The sequence below is a fragment of the Hemibagrus wyckioides genome, linkage group LG24, assembly GCF_019097595.1.
Source record: "Hemibagrus wyckioides isolate EC202008001 linkage group LG24, SWU_Hwy_1.0, whole genome shotgun sequence".
Lineage (NCBI taxonomy): Eukaryota > Metazoa > Chordata > Actinopteri > Siluriformes > Bagridae > Hemibagrus > Hemibagrus wyckioides.
Window position 1 is genome coordinate 16,018,186 of NC_080733.1, and position 24,554 is coordinate 16,042,739.

Consider the following 24,554-nt stretch of genomic DNA (forward strand, 5'->3'; position numbering starts at 1 on the left):
TTAGTGTTTAGCCTGAAATCCAAACATTTCTGTTCTCTGAAAACACCACTTCTGTCTTCTCTTACCTGATTTTTTCTTCCAGATGAGAAATCCAACAAAAACAGCAATAACCAAGACTGCAGCAAGAACACCAATACGCAGTACACCAGATCCTCCATCTGTTAAATCACCAGACTCTTTATTATTTACTGTATTGATACATCAGCTTTCACACTATAAATCTGTTTTACAGTAAAATGTTTCTTCTACCTCTCGGGATGATCTTCACGATCTCCTTGTCCAGGCTGCTGTGCTGAACCACACAGGTGTAGTTGTGTTTCTGCAGCTCCTCAGCTGAGACTTTCAGAATGCTTCTCTTCTGGAAGCTTCCATCCTGGTTTGGTAACGTCTCTCTGAGCTCCACGTCCTCAAGCATGACCTCTCCATCCTTCTTCCAGGTGATCACCACTTCTTTAGGGTAGAAACCTGTAGTGTGACACACCACATCTGGAGACGAGTGTTTGTGGAAGATGGATACCTCAGGACGAACTGTAGAGACACACAGAGACATCAATATTAACACTATGAGTTGTTGTGAAGGAGGATGTTAATGTAAATATTAGGGTGTGTGTTGTAGTGAAGGAGTGTGTCAGTAGTGTGCATACTGTGTGTGTGTGTATATGTGTGTTTGTGTGAGAGAGAGAGAGAGAGAGAGAGAGAGAGAGAGAGAGAATAGATAGTAAGTGTTTTGTTTTGTTTGTTTGTGTAAGCAGTAGTTGCAGCTACAGTAACAGAGCAGATCATGGACTTTACCTTTCCTCTCCAGAGTTTCTTTGCTGTAGGACAAATACTTCTTTAACCATTCAATACAGATGTTCTCCAGATAAAATTTTTCAAAAGGAGCAGCTTTAACAGAATTCAGTTTTTTTTTTTGGAGATAACAGCCTGAGGTTTAGCTGCAGTCCAGGTGACATGTTCCAGATCCAGACTGATGAAATCTTCTCCATCATATCCTAACTGCTCATAACCTCTAATAGTCCCATCATCATGGATCTCACAGCCGTACATCCTCTGTAGTGTGTGAACACCTGCACATACAAAGATAGAACCTTAAATCTTAACATATTACTGTGAATACACATAAAGATAAAAGCTGAGAGAGTTTCAGTCTCACCTCCAGTCTGATTAAAGCGCTGCATTAGTGTGATCACATCTGCTTTGTAGATCTCTTGTTGAGCATTCTGAATCTGTGTCCCACTGGTCCAGTAGTCTGGATCATCATCACTGATCTTCTTTATCCACTCAGTTTTTGGGATGTATTTCCTTATGTTACTGTCATAGTACACAAATGGCTCTCCATCAACCAGACCAACATCAGTGTATTCTGGGAAATTTATTCCTGGTGTGACTGCAGTGTAGAGGTACTGGAGTTTATGTGTAACTGCAACAGTAAAAGGATGAAAAAGTTATGAACATAAAATGATAAACTGCAGTTGTAGAATTTTTACAGATATTTTGGTTTTATCATTGTCAGGATTTTAGAGCTTTAACTCAGTTTTGACTGAAGTACCATTCACTAGCTAGCTGACATTAGCCATCATTTTAATCAATGTAATGTAAACATGTAGCTAATGTAAGGTATCTACTTAAAGCCTACTGGTAGTCAATAGTCAACATTTGAACAAAACATGCATCATCCGTTGTGAGGTGTGTATACACTACTCACAAAACGTTAAGGATATTTGGCTTTTGGGTGAAATTTATGGAAAATGTAAAAAGTTTATGCTACAGTGATATTATATCATGAAAGTAGGGCATTTAAGTAGAAGCATGCAATGGTGATTTCCTCATCTCAAACAATTTATTGAAACAAAAGCCAACAACAGTGGTGGGTATACCACAACAAAAAATGTCAGTGTCTCAATAATTGGTCATGTGCCCTTGACCATCAATTACAGCTTGACAATGATGTCTCATGCTGTTCCACTCTTCTTGAAGGGCGGCCCTCAGGTCATTGAGGTTCTGGGGTGCAGGGTTATGAGCCTCTACACGGCGACTCGGCTGATCTCATAGGTTTTCTATGGGCTTCAAGTCTGGAGAAGTGCAGGCCACTCCATTTGAGGTACCCCAGCCTCCAGCAGCCGTTCCCTAATGATGCGACCTCGATGAGCTGGAGCATTGTCGTCCATGAAGATGAAATTAGGCCTGTGTTGTTCATGCAGGGACACAATGACTGGATTAATGATGTTATTCAGGTAGTATTGGCTTGTCACTGTACCATTCACAAGATGTAGGGCAGTTCTGTATTGAGTAGACACACCTGCCCAGACTGTAACACCACCACAACAGTGGCTGATGCATAGCGCTCTCCTTGACGTCTCCAACATCGTTAGCGGCCATCATTTCTGCTCAAGGTGAATCGACTTTCATCAGAGAACAGCACTGAGGCCCACCGGTCCCTCGTCCAGCGTAAATGCTCCCTGGCCCGACACCTGTGCCTGGTGGTGTGGTCAGGTACCATTGCAGGTCGTCTAGCACGCAGACCACGCTGATGTAAACGGTTTCGAATGGTCTGACGTGACACTTGGGTCGCTCTCACCTCCATTAAATGTGCCTGGAGTTGAGTTGCATTCATCATCCGGTTCCGCAGGGCACTGTTCACAATGAAGCAGTCATCAACGTGGGATGTGGCCAAAGGACGTCCACTTCTATGCCTTTCTGTGACTCTTCCAGTCTCTCTGTATCTCTGTTGCAACCTGCTGATGACACTCTGGGACACTCTAAGCTCAGTGGCCACTTCCCTCTGAGAACATCCTGTTTAAAGCCTCACAATGGTGAGGTACTGTTGATCAGTTATTAGGTGTGGTCTTGGTCTCATGATGTCAAAATGTGAACAGCATGATGAAGAGGACTGTTTAAATACCAATTCTAATTGAACCAGAACATTTATTGGTCGATTCATGGATCAAACACCAGTTGTGAATTTTGCCGTTAAGCACCTTGTTAGAGAACAGCAAGTTATGCAAAAAGTACTGAAACACTGAACAGTTGGACATGTGCATTCAGAAGTGTAGAGAAGGTCAAATTAAGTTCACCTGTAAAGGTTATAGTGCATTTTAGGTGCATCCTGAAATTTCACCCTAAACCCGAATATCCTTAACTTTTTGTGAGTAGTGTATATACACATATAAAAGAAACAATAAACTAAAAAACAAGATCTGCTACAATTATAGCTAATGCTATTACCTTTGTTTTTAGGCATATGACATTTACTACTACTACTAATAATAATAATAGGACTTTTGTTATGATTACAGTATTTATTCATTAACAATAATGAAAAAAGTTATATGTAAAAATTGTAACATTAATAACTGGTATACTAAAATCAGAAAATTTTAAGACATTTATAATTATGCTACTCTTCAACTCAGGATATTTAAGATGCATTTAAGTATGTCAAAGTACTTTGTATTATTTGTTTTAGAGAAATTTAGAGGATTATCTAAAGGAGCATTTTATCTCGAATTTCTCAATGAATGTATAAGTATTGTATAAACTTCATCCATCAACTCAATGTTTTTCTATTTATTGCAATGATTCTATTATTTCACAAGGAGAAGCTGTGTAGTGTTTAGTTAGGAGTAAATACCATTTTCCAGCAATCTGTTTGTGAAAAATCATATACTAACCCTTCATAAATTCCATCTCCTTGACCTTTTAGAATACATTTTGAACGAACATTATTCATGGATTCAAATCAGTGGCTTTCAGTCCTCCATTATTATATTATTTAATTATCTGGGATATTTATATAGTGCATGTTATCATATAAATACAGTATATGAATACAGTAAATGTTGCAGAGTTAATATTTTTAGATCAGTTGAGGAGAAATAAAGAGAGCACCATGGGTAAATTAGTCAAGAGAAAAAAAAAAATGTATAGATGGTCACTCTTGAACGACATTGAAAAATAGTAGATTCATGAGGGTCCTTTGTTGCATGATAAATTATTTTTATTAAAAATAATTTAATACAATCTACAGAGTTTAACTACAGTGCAATACCCTCTTGTATTATTATTGTACTATACTGTCTTGTGATGCGTGTACAAGTTTGCACACATGCACTTTATATAAGAGATAAGATTAGATTAGATTCAACTTTGTCACTGCACATGGGTACGGAATGCAGTTAGCATCTAACCAGAAGTGCAAACCAGTAGTAAAATATAAACATGTACAAATATACAAAAGGGCAAAACAGTAGAAAAATATAAACATATGTGCAGATATACACACTAAATATATAAATGTACAGAGAATACATACAGTAATGTATTGCCGTTTTGAGGGGTTTATCAGTGGGGTGTTTGGGGGGGGAGGGGGATTACCATCAGATAGTGGGATGAAGAGTTCAGTAAGGAGACCGCTGTGGGGTAAAAGCTGTTCCTTAGCCTGCTGGTGTTGGACCGCAGGCACCTGAATGTCTTCCCAGAGGGTAAGAGGGTAAACAGTTGGTCACAATGTGTAGGTCTGTGTTTAGTTTTGTCTGGTCTTCTGGAAAAAATACACAGAAAGAAATATGATCACCTCTGAACTGTGATTCAGTGTTAGCACTAAAAACTATATTACATTTATTACATAAACACACTGTGAAAGTCTCTTACATTCTCTTATCAGAAGACCGTCAGACTTGTTGATGCTGTATTTCTTCTGAGGCTGTAAATGATTCAAGATTAATATTTGGAGGAAACATTAAAAATAAACAGCTAATTACATTTGGAATATTGATGACTGAGAAAAGGTTCACTTACGGTTCATGTTTTGTGGAACTTGATCAAAGTCTGAAAGAAAAATGATGATCCTGTTAAATCACCAGACTCTTTATTATTTACTGTATTGATACATCAGCTTTCACACTATAAATCTGTTTTACAGTAAAATGTTTCTTCTACCTCTCGGGATGATCTTCACGATCTCCTTGTCCAGGCTGCTGTGCTGAACCACACAGGTGTAGGTGTGTTTCTGCAGCTCCTCAGCTGAGACTTTCAGAATGCTTCTCTTCTGGAAGCTTCCATCCTGGTTTGGTAACGTCTCCCTGAGCTCCACGTCCTCAAGCATGACCTCTCCATCCTTCTTCCAGGTGATCACCACTTCTTTAGGGTAGAAACCTGTAGTGTGACACAGAGAGAGAAAAATTTGTTTGTTTGTGTAAGCAGCAGTTGCAGCGCAGAGCAGATCATGGACTTTACCTTTCCTCTCCAGAGTCTCTTTGCCGTAGGACACGTACATCTTTAACCACTCAATACAGATGTTCTCCAGATAATGTTTCTCAAAACGAGCAGTTCCTGTGATATCCAGTTTGTTTTTGGAGATAACAGCCTGAGGTTTAGCTGCAGTCCAGACTGATGAAATCTTCTCCATCATATCCTAACTGCTCATAACCTCTAATAGTCCCATCATCATGGATCTCACAGCCGTACATCCTCTGTAGTGTGTGAACACCTGCACATACAAAGATAGAACCTTAAATCTTAACATATTACTGTGAATACACATAAAGATAAAAGCTGAGAGAGTTTCAGTCTCACCTCCAGTCTGATTAAAGCGCTGCATTAGTGTGATCACATCTGCTTTGTAGATCTCTTGTTGAGCATTCTGAATCTGTGTCCCACTGGTCCAGTAGTCTGGATCATCATCACTGATCTTCTTTATCCACTCAGTTTTTGGGATGTATTTCTTTATGTTACTGTCATAGTACACAAATGGCTCTCCATCAACCAGACCAACATCAGTGTATTCTGGGAAATTTATTCCTGGTGTGACTGCAGTGTAGAGGTACTGGAGTTTATGTGAGACTGCAACGGTGAAAAAAAAATTAAAAGTTATATAAATAAAATTCTAGTTATAGAATTTTTGCACGCATATTGTCAGGACTTTAGAGCTTTCAGTCAGGTCTGACTGAAGTATCATTCGTTAGCTAGCTGACATTGGCCATCATTTTAATCAAAGTAACAAAGATGGAGCTAATGTAAGGTACCAGCCTAAAAACCTACTGGTAATCAGTAGTTATTTGAACTCAACACAAACTATTTAAAACAAATAAACAAACAACAAAAACAAAAATTAAAATTAAGTTGTAAAAACAAATCACTACTCTCCCAGATTTTTTCATCTGGCTCTGAAAGCTGCAGTATGTTACATACCTGTAAGGTTTTTTCCTACATTCAATACCACTGGTGGTGGAAATGTTGAAACAGAATTCAGTCCAATCAGAATTCAGGGCCATCACCAGTTGGTTGCACATAGTGGCTACATCAGTAATTTCCCTTGCAACTAACCATGTATCTGCCTTGCAAACAGACTGTGTTTTACATTTCATTACATTACATTTATGGCATTTAGCAGGTTCCCTGAACCAGAGTGACTTACATTTATCTCATTTATACAACTGAGCACTTAAAGGGCATTGCTCAGGGGCTCAGCAGTGGCTAAACTAGTGTTTTAACTTTAAGTACATCATATCCAAGTAAAAACTGTGTAATGAATGAGACTTAGACATATAAAGAACATGTAGTACATCACCGTGTTATGCACTGACAGAAGTGTACATATTTTATAATTGCTCATTCACTTCAGCATGTGTGTGCCTGTAGACTTTTTGGTGTGTTCCATTCTTTATATATTTCTGGGTTCAATATGAAAGAAAAACTGTAGAAGCTTATGAAGCATTTAGATTTTTATACCAAAAACATATCTGTTTTTATACCAAAACATGTGAATGAGCTTAAGGATACAAATCCACACACATGTTCTGCCACAAGTTAGTTTGTGAAATGCCCTGTTAGAACTGCCCCGATCAACTGTAAACGTTATAACTGAGTGTTTATATGCCACAGTAGGTCACAAGTAGAGTTTTACGCACATTACGGGCGGGGTAAAAATCTCCATTTGGTCTGCCTGTTCTCAATCAACAGCCCTTCTCTAGCCCAACAATAAGATGGAAGAAAATGACATTACTGATGCAGGACTTGGTGCTTGAACCTGTCTTTATATATATATAGCCTTTATTTGTCACATATAAATTACAGCACAGTGAAATTCTTTCTTTGCATATCCCAGCCTTGGAGGTTGGGGTCAGAGCACAGGTTCAGCCATGATACAGCGCCCCTGGAGCAGAGAGGGTTAAGGGCCCAAAAGTGGCAAAAGTGCTGGGGGTTGAACCCCTGATCTTCCAGTCAACAACCGAGAGCCTTAACCACTTGAGCCATCACTGCCCATGACGGACGATTATGCACAGCCTTGTGTAATCGCTATAAATTTATACATTTAGCTGCCTTGGTTGTGCAAGGAATGAGCTGTAATTTGGCTTAAGTGTGGATGAAGTTAATGACATTATTTGTTTCCCAGAGGAGCAGAGTGCTAGGGGTGCGATCCCAGAGATTCAGATGTATTCTGTGGCCGCAGGCACGGTTTAGGACAGCCACTGATCCAAACTCGCCATCCCGAGACTTTGGACGAGACCTGTACTTATTAGTTTTAAATCATGAAGCGCAGCAACTCATGGAATAAATGTGTTTTAATTACATTTATAGCACCACTCTACAATGCTTACGTCTAATAACCCAAAATACTTCTGCAGCGTTATGGTGACACGCAACTCCATAATGATGTTGATCGATCTCTAGCACACCGAGAACAAACAGAAACAGAGTCTAGAAATAAATTACAATTTAAAGTGTTATTTTGAGTTTTTAATTGCTTCATTGACTCGGACAAGAAGCCATTGTTATAATATAAACATACAGTGTGCGCTCTCTCTCTCTGGCCTTAATGTAAAACAGTAACAGCCATTGCTCTATTAAAACTTTTTTTTCTTTTTTTTTTTAACATATGGCAGCACTATAGCAGTAACAGCCATCGACATAAAATGATAAAAACTGCAGCAATGGGCAGAGGTGCAGAGTCAAATACTTTTAAAATGTTATACAGAAAAAGCTGTATTTTACAAATCAAACAAGTACGTCTTGTATCAGCACAAACACTACTGTAATGGCAGGCCTCAATATTCAGACTCTGACTCTTTTGACTTAAGTTTTTGTTGAACTGGAAGAAAATGCCAGGCAAAGAGCTGCAAGTAAAATGTCATACAGTAATACTGCAAGCTTTCATATACTCTTAAAAAAAACTTTAACTGTCATCTTGAAAACACTGCACAGGGAATCTATGCTACATACTGTAGTACTGTACCAACAGCATGCACTTGGCCAGGTCATTATCAGTGCCTGTGTCCGTCTCTGATCCTGCTGCCCCTTTTCAATATTCTATTTAGTAAACACAAAGCGACTTAGATTGCATTAAATGTTTACATTGCATCAGTTTGGTGAAACTGAACACATGAGCTTAGCGCTACTAGCGCACTACTCTGTTTGAGCCGCAATAACACTATGCTAAGATGCTAATGATGTAACGTCTGGGACCCCCGCCCTATGCGGGGCTCGACCCCAGACGCCCGTGGTGTGTGTGCGCACGCCAGCACATGGTGGAATGAGACCCATGCGCAGGATTCAGCGAAGCACTGCTTTTATTACATTTAAGATGCGACATAGAGAAACAAACGTAACACTAGACATGGTGTGGTTAACTAAACTAAACAAAACAAAACCAAACCAAACCAAACCAAACCAAACCAAAACCTAGACCGTAGCTTGGACATGGAACCTAGCAAACAAAACCCCAACAGAAACCACGGTACAGATAACAATCATGGACAATGACACAAACACAAGGATCCCTATTTATAGGGGTAAACATTAGGGCTAATGGGATACAGGTGACACAATCAGGATAGGAACAATAGGAAGGGCGTAACAAAACACACAAAGAAGCAGGCTTCCAAGGTTCACCTGCCAGCGCCCTCTCTGGGCCTGGCAGGGAACTGTCCAGCTGTTCCTGACAAATGATTGCAGAATGATATATTTGTCCAGTTCATTGAGATACTCTTAAGCGTACTAACCGTAAGTTTGAGATGATATGATACTACAGTAGACATACATATAAGTTAAACACCATTCTCCATTCATCTACTTCCATCGTATTGATTGGTTAGAGGAGTGCCGTCCATTGAGAACCAGTGGACCAATGGAGACTTTTATCCTGCCACTGATCTGCGATTTTACATTCAATTCTATGTTTTACGACAACGGTATGGTGTAAAATTGACGCCATATGAAATAGGTTTCGATGACAAACAGCTGCAACACAAGCCTAAGATCACAATGTTCAACGTCAAGCGTCGACGACGACTATCAACTATCGGACACCACGTTAGTCACTCACCTGCCTGACACAGATGTACAGAAAAGTAAATCCAGAGCAGAACAAAGATTAAAGTGCAGCGAACCATCGCAGAACCATCGATGATACTTCTACTCCTCTTTTTTATTTTCTTCTTTTTGCATATTTTTTTTTATTTTTACTGGTTTTCTCTTTCTTCATTTTTTTTCGTTTTTTCTTTCTTCTCTTTCTTCACACACACACTATCATACCCTCACACACATAAAACTGTACCCTCACACACACACTATCATACCCTCACACACACACTATCATACCCTCACACACACACTATCATACCCTCACACACATAAAACTATACCCTCACACACACACTATCATACCCTCACACACACACTATCATACCCTCACACACACACTATCATACCCTCACACACACACTATCATACCCTCACACACATAAAACTGTACCCTCACACACACACTATCATACCCTCACACACATAAAACTGTACCCTCACACACACACTATCATACCCTCACACACACACTATCATACCCTCACACACACAAAACTGTACCCTCACACACACACTATCATACCCTCACACACACAAAACTGTACCCTCACACACACACTATCATACCCTCACACACATAAAACTGTACCCTCACACACACACTATCATACCCTCACACACACAAAACTGTACCCTCACACACACACTATCATACCCTCACACACATAAAACTGTACCCTCACACACACACTATCATACCCTCACACACACAAAACTGTACCCTCACACACACACTATCATACCCTCACACACATAAAACTGTACCCTCACACACACACTATCATACCCTCACACACACACTATCATACCCTCACACACACACTATCATACCCTCACACACACAAAACTGTACCCTCACACACACACTATCATACCCTCACACACACACTATCATACCCTCACACACACAAAACTGTACCCTCACACACACACTATCATACCCTCACACACATAAAACTGTACCCTCACACACACACTATCATACCCTCACACACACACTATCATACCCTCACACACACAAAACTGTACCCTCACACACACACTATCATACCCTCACACACACACTATCATACCCTCACACACATAAAACTATACCCTCACACACACACTATCATACCCTCACACACACACTATCATACCCTCACACACATAAAACTATACCCTCACACACACACTATCATACCCTCACACACACACTATCATACCCTCACACACACACTATCATACCCTCACACACATAAAACTATACCCTCACACACACACTATCATACCCTCACACACATAAAACTATACCCTCACACACACACTATCATACCCTCACAAATACACTATCATACCCTCACACACATAAAACTATACCCTCACACACACACTATCATACCCTCACACACATAAAACTATACCCTCACACACACACTATCATACCCTCACACACATAACACTATACCCTCACACACACACTATCATACCCTCACACACACACTATCATACCCTCACAAATACACTATCATACCCTCACACACACACTATCATACCCTCACACACATAAAACTATACCCTCACACACACACTATCATACCCTCACACACACACTATCATACCCTCACACACATAAAACTATACCCTCACACACACACTATCATACCCTCACAGATACACTATCATACCCTCACACACACACTATCATACCCTCACAAATACACTATCATACCCTCACACACACACTATCATACCCTCACACACATAAAACTATACCCTCACACACACACTATCATACCCTCACACACACACTATCATACCCTCACACACATAAAACTATACCTCACACACACACACTATCATACCCTCACACACACACTATCATACCCTCACACACACACTATCATACCCTCACAAATACACTATCATACCCTCACACACACACTATCATACCCTCACACACACACTATCATACCCTCACAAATACACTATCATACCCTCACACACATAAAACTATACCCTCACACACACACTATCATACCCTCACAAATACACTATCATACCCTCACACACACACTATCATACCCTCACACACACACTATCATACCCTCACACACACACTATCATACCCTCACACACATAAAACTATACCCTCACACACACACTATCATACCCTCACACACACACTATCATACCCTCACAAATACACTATCATACCCTCACACACACACTATCATACCCTCACACACACACTATCATACCCTCACACACACACTATCATACCCTCACACACATAAAACTATACCCTCACACACACACTATCATACCCTCACACACATAAAACTATACCCTCACACACACACTATCATACCCTCACACACACACTATCATACCCTCACACACACACTATCATACCCTCACACACACACTATCATACCCTCACACACATAAAATTATACCCTCACACACACACTATCATACCCTCACACATACACTATCATACCCTCACACACATAAAACTATACCCTCACAAATACACTATCATACCCTCACACACACACTATCATACCCTCACACACATAAACCTATACCCTCACACACACACTATCATACCCTCACACACACACTATCATACCCTCACACACACACTATCATACCCTCACACACACACTATCATACCCTCACACACATAAACCTATACCCTCACACACACACTATCATACCCTCACACACACACTATCATACCCTCACACACACACTATCATACCCTCACACACACACTATCATACCCTCACAAATACACTGTCATACCCTCAAACACACACTATCATACCCTCACACACACACTATCATACCCTCACACACACACTATCATACCCTCACACACATAAACCTATACCCTCACACACACACTATCATACCCTCACACACACACTATCATACCCTCACACATATAAACCTATACCCTCACACACACACTATCATACCCTCACACACATAAACCTATACCCTCACACACACACTATCATACCCTCACACACACACTATCATACCCTCACACACATAAACCTATACCCTCACACACACACTATCATACCCTCACACACACACTATCATACCCTCACACACATAAAACTATACCCTCACACACACACTATCATACCCTCACAAATACACTATCATACCCTCACACACACACTATCATACCCTCACACACACTATCATACCCTCACACACACACTATCATACCCTCACACACACAAACCTACACCCTCACACACACACTATCATACCCTCACACACACACTATCATACCCTCACACACACACTATCATACCCTCACACACATAAACCTACACCCTCACACACACACTATCATACCCTCACACACACACTATCATACCCTCACACACATAAACCTATACCCTCACACACACACTATCATACCCTCACACACACACTATCATACCCTCACACATATAAACCTATACCCTCACACACACACTATCATACCCTCACACACATAAACCTATACCCTCACACACACACTATCATACCCTCACACACACACTATCATACCCTCACACACATAAACCTATACCCTCACACACACACTATCATACCCTCACACACACACTATCATACCCTCACACACATAAAACTATACCCTCACACACACACTATCATACCCTCACAAATACACTATCATACCCTCACACACACACTATCATACCCTCACAAATACACTATCATACCCTCACACACACACTATCATACCCTCACACACATAAACCTATACCCTCACACACACACTATCATACCCTCACACACACACTATCATACCCTCACACACACACTATCATACCCTCACACACATAAACCTATACCCTCACACACACACTATCATACCCTCACACACACACTATCATACCCTCACACACATAAAACTATACCCTCACACACACACTATCATACCCTCACACAAACACTATCATACCCTCACACACACACTATCATACCCTCACACACATAACACTATACCCTCACACACACACTATCATACCCTCACACACACACTATCATACCCTCACACACACACTATCATACCCTCACACACAAACCTATACCCTCACACACACACTATCATACCCTCACACACATAAAACTATACCCTCACACACACACTATCATACCCTCACACACACACTATCATACCCTCACACACATAAACTATACCTCACACACACACTATCATACCCTCACACACACACTATCATACCCGCACACACACACTATCATACCCTCACACACATAACACTATACCCTCACACACACACTATCATACCCTCACACACATAACACTATACCCTCACACACACACTATCATACCCTCACACACACACTATCATACCCTCACACACACACTATCATACCCTCACACACATAACACTATACCCTCACACACACACTATCATACCCTCACACACATAAAACTATACCCTCACACACACACTATCATACCCTCACACACACACTATCATACCCTCACACACACACTATCATACCCTCACACACATAAAACTATACCCTCACACACACACTATCATACCCTCACACACACACTATCATACCCTCACACACACACTATCATACCCTCACACACATAACACTATACCCTCACACACACACTATCATACCCTCACACACACACTATCATACCCTCACACACACACTATCATACCCTCACACACATAACACTATACCCTCACACACACACTATCATACCCTCACACACACACTATCATACCCTCACACACACACTATCATACCCTCACACACACACTATCATACCCTCACACACACACTATCATACCCTCACACACACACTATCATACCATCACAAATACACTATCATACCCTCACACACACACTATCATACCCTCACACACACACTATCATACCCTCACACACACACTATCATACCCTCACACACACACAATCATACCCTCACACACACACTATCATACCCTCACACACACACTATCATACCCTCACACACATAAACCTATTCTCTCTCACACACACACTATCATACCCTCACACACACACAATCATACCCTCACACACACACTATCATACCCTCACACACACACTATCATACCCTCACACACATAAACCTATACTCTCTCACACACACACTATCATACCCTCACACACACACTATCATACCCTCACACACACACTATCATACCCTCACACACATAAACCTATACTCTCTCACACACACACTATCATACCCTCACACACACACTATCATACCCTCACACACACACTATCATACCCTCACACACATAAACCTATACTCTCTCACACACACACTATCATACCCTCACACACACACTATCATACCCTCACACACACTATCATACCCTCACAAATACACTATCATACCCTCACACACACACAATCATACCCTCACACACACACTATCATACCCTCACACACACACTATCATACCCTCACACACATAAACCTATACCCGCACACACACACTATCATACCCTCACACACATAAACCTATACTCTCACACACACACTATCATACCCTCACACACACACTATCATACCCTCACAAATACACTATCATACCCTCACACACACACTATCATACCCTCACACACATAAACCTATACCCTCACACACACACTATCATACCCTCACACACACACTATCATACCCTCACACACATAAAACTATACCCTCACACACACACTATCATACCCTCACAAATACACTATCATACCCTCACAAATACACTATCATACCCTCACACACACACTATCATACCCTCACAAATACACTATCATACCCTCACACACACACTATCATACCCTCACAAATACACTATCATACCCTCACACACACACTATCATACCCTCACAAATACACTATCATACCCTCACACACATAAAACTATACCCTCACACACACACTATCATACCCTCACAAATACACTATCATACCCTCACACACACACTATCATACCCTCACACACACACTATCATACCCTCACACACACACTATCATACCCTCACACACATAAAACTATACCCTCACACACACACTATCATACCCTCACATATACACTATCATACCCTCACACACACACTATCATACCCTCACACACATAAAACTATACCCTCACACACACACTATCATACCCTCACACACACACTATCATACCCTCACAAATACACTATCATACCCTCACACACACACTATCATACCCTCACACACACACTATCATACCCTCACACACACACTATCATACCCTCACACACATAAAACTATACCCTCACACACACACTATCATACCCTCACACACACACTATCATACCCTCACAAATACACTATCATACCCTCACACACACACTATCATACCCTCACACACATAAAACTATACCCTCACACACACACTATCATACCCTCACACACACACTATCATACCCTCACACACACACTATCATACCCTCACACACACACTATCATACCCTCACACACACACTATCATACCCTCACACACATAAAATTATACCCTCACACACACACTATCATACCCTCACACATACACTATCATACCCTCACACACATAAAACTATACCCTCACAAATACACTATCATACCCTCACACACACACTATCATACCCTCACACACATAAACCTATACCCTCACACACACACTATCATACCCTCACACACACACTATCATACCCTCACACACACACTATCATACCCTCACACACACACTATCATACCCTCACACACATAAACCTATACTCTCTCACACACACACTATCATACCCTCACACACACACTATCATACCCTCACACACACACTATCATACCCTCACACACATAAACCTATACCCTCACACACACACTATCATACCCTCACACACACACTATCATACCCTCACACACACACTATCATACCCTCACACACATAAACCTATACTCTCTCACACACACTATCATACCCTCACACACACACTATCATACCCTCACAAATACACTATCATACCCTCACACACACACTATCATACCCTCACACACATAAACCTATACCCTCACACACACACTATCATACCCTCACACACACACTATCATACCCTCACACACATAAAACTATACCCTCACACACACACTATCATACCCTCACAAATACACTATCATACCCTCACAAATACACTATCATACCCTCACACACACACTATCATACCCTCACAAATACACTATCATACCCTCACACACACACTATCATACCCTCACAAATACACTATCATACCCTCACACACACACTATCATACCCTCACAAATACACTATCATACCCTCACACACACACTATCATACCCTCACACACACACTATCATACCCTCACACACACACTATCATACCCTCACAAATACACTATCATACCCTCACACACACACTATCATACCCTCACACACACACTATCATACCCTCACACACATAAACCTATACTCTCTCACACACACTATCATACCCTCACAAATACACTATCATACCCTCACAAACACACTATCATACCCTCACACAAACACTATCATACCCTCACACACACACTATCATACCCTCACACACATAAACCTATACTCTCACACAAACACTATCATACCCTCACAAATACACTATCATACCCTCACACACACACTATCATACCCTCACACACATAAACCTATACTCTCACACACACACTATCATACCCTCACACACACACTATCATACTCTCACACACACACTATCATACCCTCACACACACACTATCATACCCTCACACACATAAACCTATACTCTCACACACACACTATCATACCCTCACAAATACACTATCATACCCTCACACACACACTATCATACCCTCACACACACACTATCATACTCTCACACACACACTATCATACCCTCACACACACACTATCATACCCTCACACACATAAACCTATACCCTCACACACACACTATCATACCCTCACACACATAAACCTATACTCTCACACACACACTATCATACCCTCACACACACACTATCATACCCTCACAAATACACTATCATACCCTCACACACATAAACCTATACCCTCACACACACACTATCATACCCTCACAAATACACTATCATACCCTCACACACACACTATCATACCCTCACACACATAAAACTATACCCTCACACACACACTATCATACCCTCACAAATACACTATCATACCCTCACACACACACTATCATACCCTCACAAATACACTATCATACCCTCACACACACACTATCATACCCTCACACACACACTATCATACCCTCACACACATAAACTTATACCCTCACACACACACTATCATACCCTCACAAATACACTATCATACCCTCACACACATAAACCTATACCCTCACACACACACTATCATACCCTCACACACACACTATCATACCCTCACACACACACTATCATACCCTCACACACATAAACCTACACCCTCACACACACACTATCATACCCTCACACACACACTATCATACCCTCACACACACACTATCATACCCTCACACACATAAACCTATACCCTCACACACACACTATCATACCCTCACACACACACTATCATACCCTCACACACACACTATCATACCCTCACACACATAAACCTATACTCTCTCACACACACACTATCATACCCTCACACACACACTATCATACCCTCACACACACACTATCATACCCTCACACACACACTATCATACCCTCACACACATAAACCTATACTCTCTCACACACACACTATCATACCCTCACAAATACACTATCATACCCTCACACACACACTATCATACCCTCACACACATAAACCTATACCCTCACACACACACTATCATACCCTCACACACATAAACCTATACCCTCACACACACACTATCATACCCTCACACACATAAACCTATACCCTCACACACACACTATCATACCCTCACACACATAAAACTATACCCTCACACACACACTATCATACCCTCACAAATACACTATCATACCCTCACAAATACACTATCATACCCTCACACACACACTATCATACCCTCACAAATACACTATCATACCCTCACACACACACTATCATACCCTCACAAATACACTATCATACCCTCACACACACACTATCATACCCTCACACACACACTATCATACCCTCACACACATAAACCTATACTCTCTCACACACACTATCATACCCTCACAAATACACTATCATACCCTCACACACACACTATCATACTCTCACACACACACTATCATACCCTCACACACACACTATCATACCCTCACAAATACACTATCATACCCTCACACACATAAACCTATACCCTCACACACACACTATCATACCCTCACAAATACACTATCATACCCTCACACACACACTATCATACCCTCACACACACTATCATACCCTCACAAATACACTATCATACCCTCACACACACACTATCATACCCTCACAAATACACTATCATACCCTCACACACACACTATCATACCCTCACAAATACACTATCATACCCTCACACACACACTATCATACCCTCACAAATACACTATCATACCCTCACACACACACTATCATACCCTCACACACACACTATCATACCCTCACACACATAAACCTATACCCTCACACACACACTATCATACCCTCACAAATACACTATCATACCCTCACACACACACTATCATACCCTCACACACATAAACCTATACCCTCACACACACACTATCATACCCTCACACACACACTATCATACCCTCACACACACACTATCATACCCTCACACACATAAACCTATACTCTCTCACACACACTATCATACCCTCACAAATACACTATCATACCCTCACACACACACTATCATACCCTCACAAATACACTATCATACCCTCACACACACACTATCATACCCTCACAAATACACTATCATACCCTCACACACACACTATCATACCCTCACACACACACTATCATACCCTCACAAATACACTATCATACCCTCACACACATAAACCTATACCCTCACACACACACTATCATACCCTCACACACACACTATCATACCCTCACACACATAAACCTATACCCTCACACACACACTATCATACCCTCACAAATACACTATCATACCCTCACACACACACTATCATACCCTCACACACACACTATCATACCCTCACACACACACTATCATACCCTCACACACACACTATCATACCCTCACACACACACTATCATACCCTCACACACATAAAACTATACCCTCACACACACACTATCATACCCTCACAAATACACTATCATACCCTCACACACATAAAACTATACCCTCACACACACACTATCATACCCTCACACACACACTATCATACCCTCACACACACACTATCATACCCTCACACACACACTATCATACCCTCACACACATAAAACTATACCCTCACACACACACTATCATACCCTCACAAATACACTATCATACCCTCACACACATAAAACTATACCCTCACACACACACTATCATACCCTCACACACATAAAACTATACCCTCACACACACACTATCATACCCTCACAAATACACTATCATACCCTCACACACACACTATCATACCCTCACATACATAAAACTATACCCTCACACACACACTATCATACCCTCACAAATACACTATCATACCCTCACACACACACTATCATACCCTCACACACACACTATCATACCCTCACACACACACTATCATACCCTCACACACAACACTATACCCTCACACACACACTATCATACCCTCACACACACACTATCATACCCTCACACACATAAAACTATACACTCACACACACACTATCATACCCTCACAAATACACTATCATACCCTCACACACACACTATCATACCCTCACATACATAAAACTATACCCTCACACACACACTATCATACCCTCACAAATACACTATCATACCCTCACACACACACTATCATACCCTCACACACACACTATCATACCCTCACACACACACTATCATACCCTCACACACATAACACTATACCCTCACACACACACTATCATACCCTCACACACACACTATCATACCCTCACACACATAAAACTATACACTCACACACACACTATCATACCCTCACAAATACACTATCATACCCTCACACACACACTATCATACCCTCACATACATAAAACTATACCCTCACACACACACTATCATACCCTCACAAATACACTATCATACCCTCACACACACACTATCATACCCTCACACACACACTATCATACCCTCACACACACACTATCATACCCTCACACACATAACACTATACCCTCACACACACACTATCATACCCTCACACACACACTATCATACCCTCACACACATAAAACTATACACTCACACACACACTATCATACCCTCACAAATACACTATCATACCCTCACACACACACTATCATACCCTCACATACATAAAACTATACCCTCACACACACACTATCATACCCTCACAAATACACTATCATACCCTCACACACACACTATCATACCCTCACACACACACTATCATACCCTCACACACATAAACCTATACCCTCACACACACACTATCATACCCTCACACACACACTATCATACCCTCACACACGTAAACCTATACCCTCACACACACACTATCATACCCTCACAAATACACTATCATACCCTCGCACACACACTATCATACCCTCACACACACACTATCATACCCTCACACACACACTATCATACCCTCACAAATACACTATCATACCCTCACACACATAAAACTATGCCCTCACACACACACTATCATACCCTCACAAATACACTATCATACCCTCACACACATAAAACTATACCCTCACACACACACTATCATACCCTCACAAATACACTATCATACCCTCACACACACACTATCATACCCTCACAAATACACTATCATACCCTCACACACACACTATCATACCATCACACACACACTATCATACCCTCACAAATACACTATCATACCCTCACACACACACTATCATACTCTCACACACACACTATCATACCCTCACACACACACTATCATACCCTCACAAATACACTATCATACCCTCACACACATAAACCTATACCCTCACAAATACACTATCATACCCTCACAAATACACTATCATACCCTCACAAATACACTATCATACCCTCACACACACACTATCATACCCTCACAAATACACTATCATACCCTCACACACACACTATCATACCATCACACACACACTATCATACCCTCACAAATACACTATCATACCCTCACACACACACTATCATACCCTCACAAATACACTATCATACCCTCACACACATAAACCTATACCCTCACACACACACTATCATACCCTCACACACACACTATCATACCCTCACACACATAAACCTATGCCCTCACACACACACTATCATACCCTCACAAATACACTATCATACCCTCACACACACACTATCATACCCTCACACACACACTATCATACCCTCACACACATAAACTTATACCCTCACACACACACTATCATACCCTCACAAATACACTATCATACCCTCACACACACACTATCATACCCTCACACACATAAACTTATACCCTCACACACACACTATCATACCCTCACAAATACACTATCATACCCTCACACACACACTATCATACCCTCACACACACACTATCATACCCTCACACACACACTATCATACCCTCACACACAAAAACCTACACCCTCACACACACACTATCATACCCTCACACACACACTATCATACCCTCACACACACACTATCATACCCTCACACACATAAACCTATACCCTCACACACACACTATCATACCCTCACACACACACTATCATACCCTCACACACACACTATCATACCCTCACACACACACTATCATACCCTCACACTCACACTATCATACCCTCACACACACTATCATACCCTCACACACACACTATCATACCCTCACACACACACTATCATACCCTCACAAATACACTATCATACCCTCACACACACACTATCATACCCTCACACACACTATCATACCCTCACAAATACACTATCATACCCTCACACACACACTATCATACCCTCACAAATACACTATCATACCCTCACACACACACTATCATACCCTCACAAATACACTATCATACCCTCACACACACACTATCATACCCTCACAAATACACTATCATACCCTCACACACACACACACACACACTCACACACACACTATCATACCCTCACACACACACTATCATACCCTCACACACATAAACCTATACCCTCACACACACTATCATGCCCTCACACACACACTATCATACCCTCACACACACACTATCATACCCTCACACACATAAAACTATACCATCACACACACACTATCATACCCTCACAAATACACTATCATACCCTCACACACACTATCATACCCTCACACACACACTATCATACCCTCACACACACACTATCATACCCTCACACACATAAACCTATACTCTCTCACACACACTATCACCCTCACACACACACACACACTATCATACCCTCACACAGACACTATCATACCCTCACACACATAAAACTATACCCTCACACACACACTATCATACCCTCACACACATGAAACTATACTCTCTCACACACACTATCATACCCTCACACACACACTATCATACCCTCACACACACACTATCATACCCTCACACACACACTATCATACCCTCACACACACACTATCATACCCTCACACACATAAACCTATACTCTCTCACACACACTATCACCCTCACACACACACACACACACACACACTATCATACCCTCACACACATAAAACTATACCCTCACACATACACTATCATACCCTCACACACACACTATCATACCCTCACACACACACTATCATACCCTCACACACATAAACCTATACTCTCTCACACACACTATCATACCCTCACACACACACTATCATACCCTCACACACACACTATCATACCCTCACACACACACTATCATACCCTCACACAAATAAAACTATACCCTCACACACACACTATCATACCCTCACACACACACTATCATACCCTCACACACACTATCATACCCTCACACACACACTATCATACCCTCACACACATAAAACTATACCCTCACACACACACTATCATACCCTCACACACACACTATCATACCCTCACACACATAAAACTATACCCTCACACACACACTATCATACCCTCACACACACACTATCATACCCTCACAAATACACTATCATACCCTCACACACATAAACCTATACCCTCACACACACACTATCATACCCTCACACACACACTATCATACCCTCACACACATAAAACTATACCCTCACACACACACTATCATACCCTCACACACACACTATCATACCCTCACACACATAAAACTATACCCTCACACACACACTATCATACCCTCACACACACACTATCATACCCTCACACACATAAAACTATACCCTCACACACACACTATCATACCCTCACAAATACACTATCATACCCTCACACACATAAACCTATACCCTCACACACACACTATCATACCCTCACACACATAAACCTATACCCTCACACACACACTATCATACCCTCACACACACACTATCATACCCTCACACACACACTATCATACCCTCACACACACTATCATACCCTCACACACACACTATCATACCCTCACACACACACTATCATACCCTCACACACATAAAACTATACCCTCACACACACACTATCATACCCTCACACACACAATATCATACCCTCACACACGTAAACCTATACCCTCACACACACACTATCATACCCTCATAAATACACTATCATACCCTCACACACATAAACCTATACCCTCACACACACACTATCATACCCTCACACACACACTATCATACCCTCACAAATACACTATCATACCCTCACATATACACTATCATACCCTCACACACATAAAACTATACCCTCACACACAC

General features: G+C 41.3%; 2 pseudogenes; both read right to left on the reverse strand.

Annotated features, from left to right (window-relative positions):
• On the reverse strand, positions 1-1,439 carry LOC131345371 (class I histocompatibility antigen, F10 alpha chain-like; annotated as a pseudogene).
• A 3,476-nt stretch (positions 1,440-4,915) lies between these two features.
• The window catches only part of LOC131345372 (class I histocompatibility antigen, F10 alpha chain-like), a 43,810-nt pseudogene continuing 24,171 nt past the window's right edge, over positions 4,916-24,554 (reverse strand).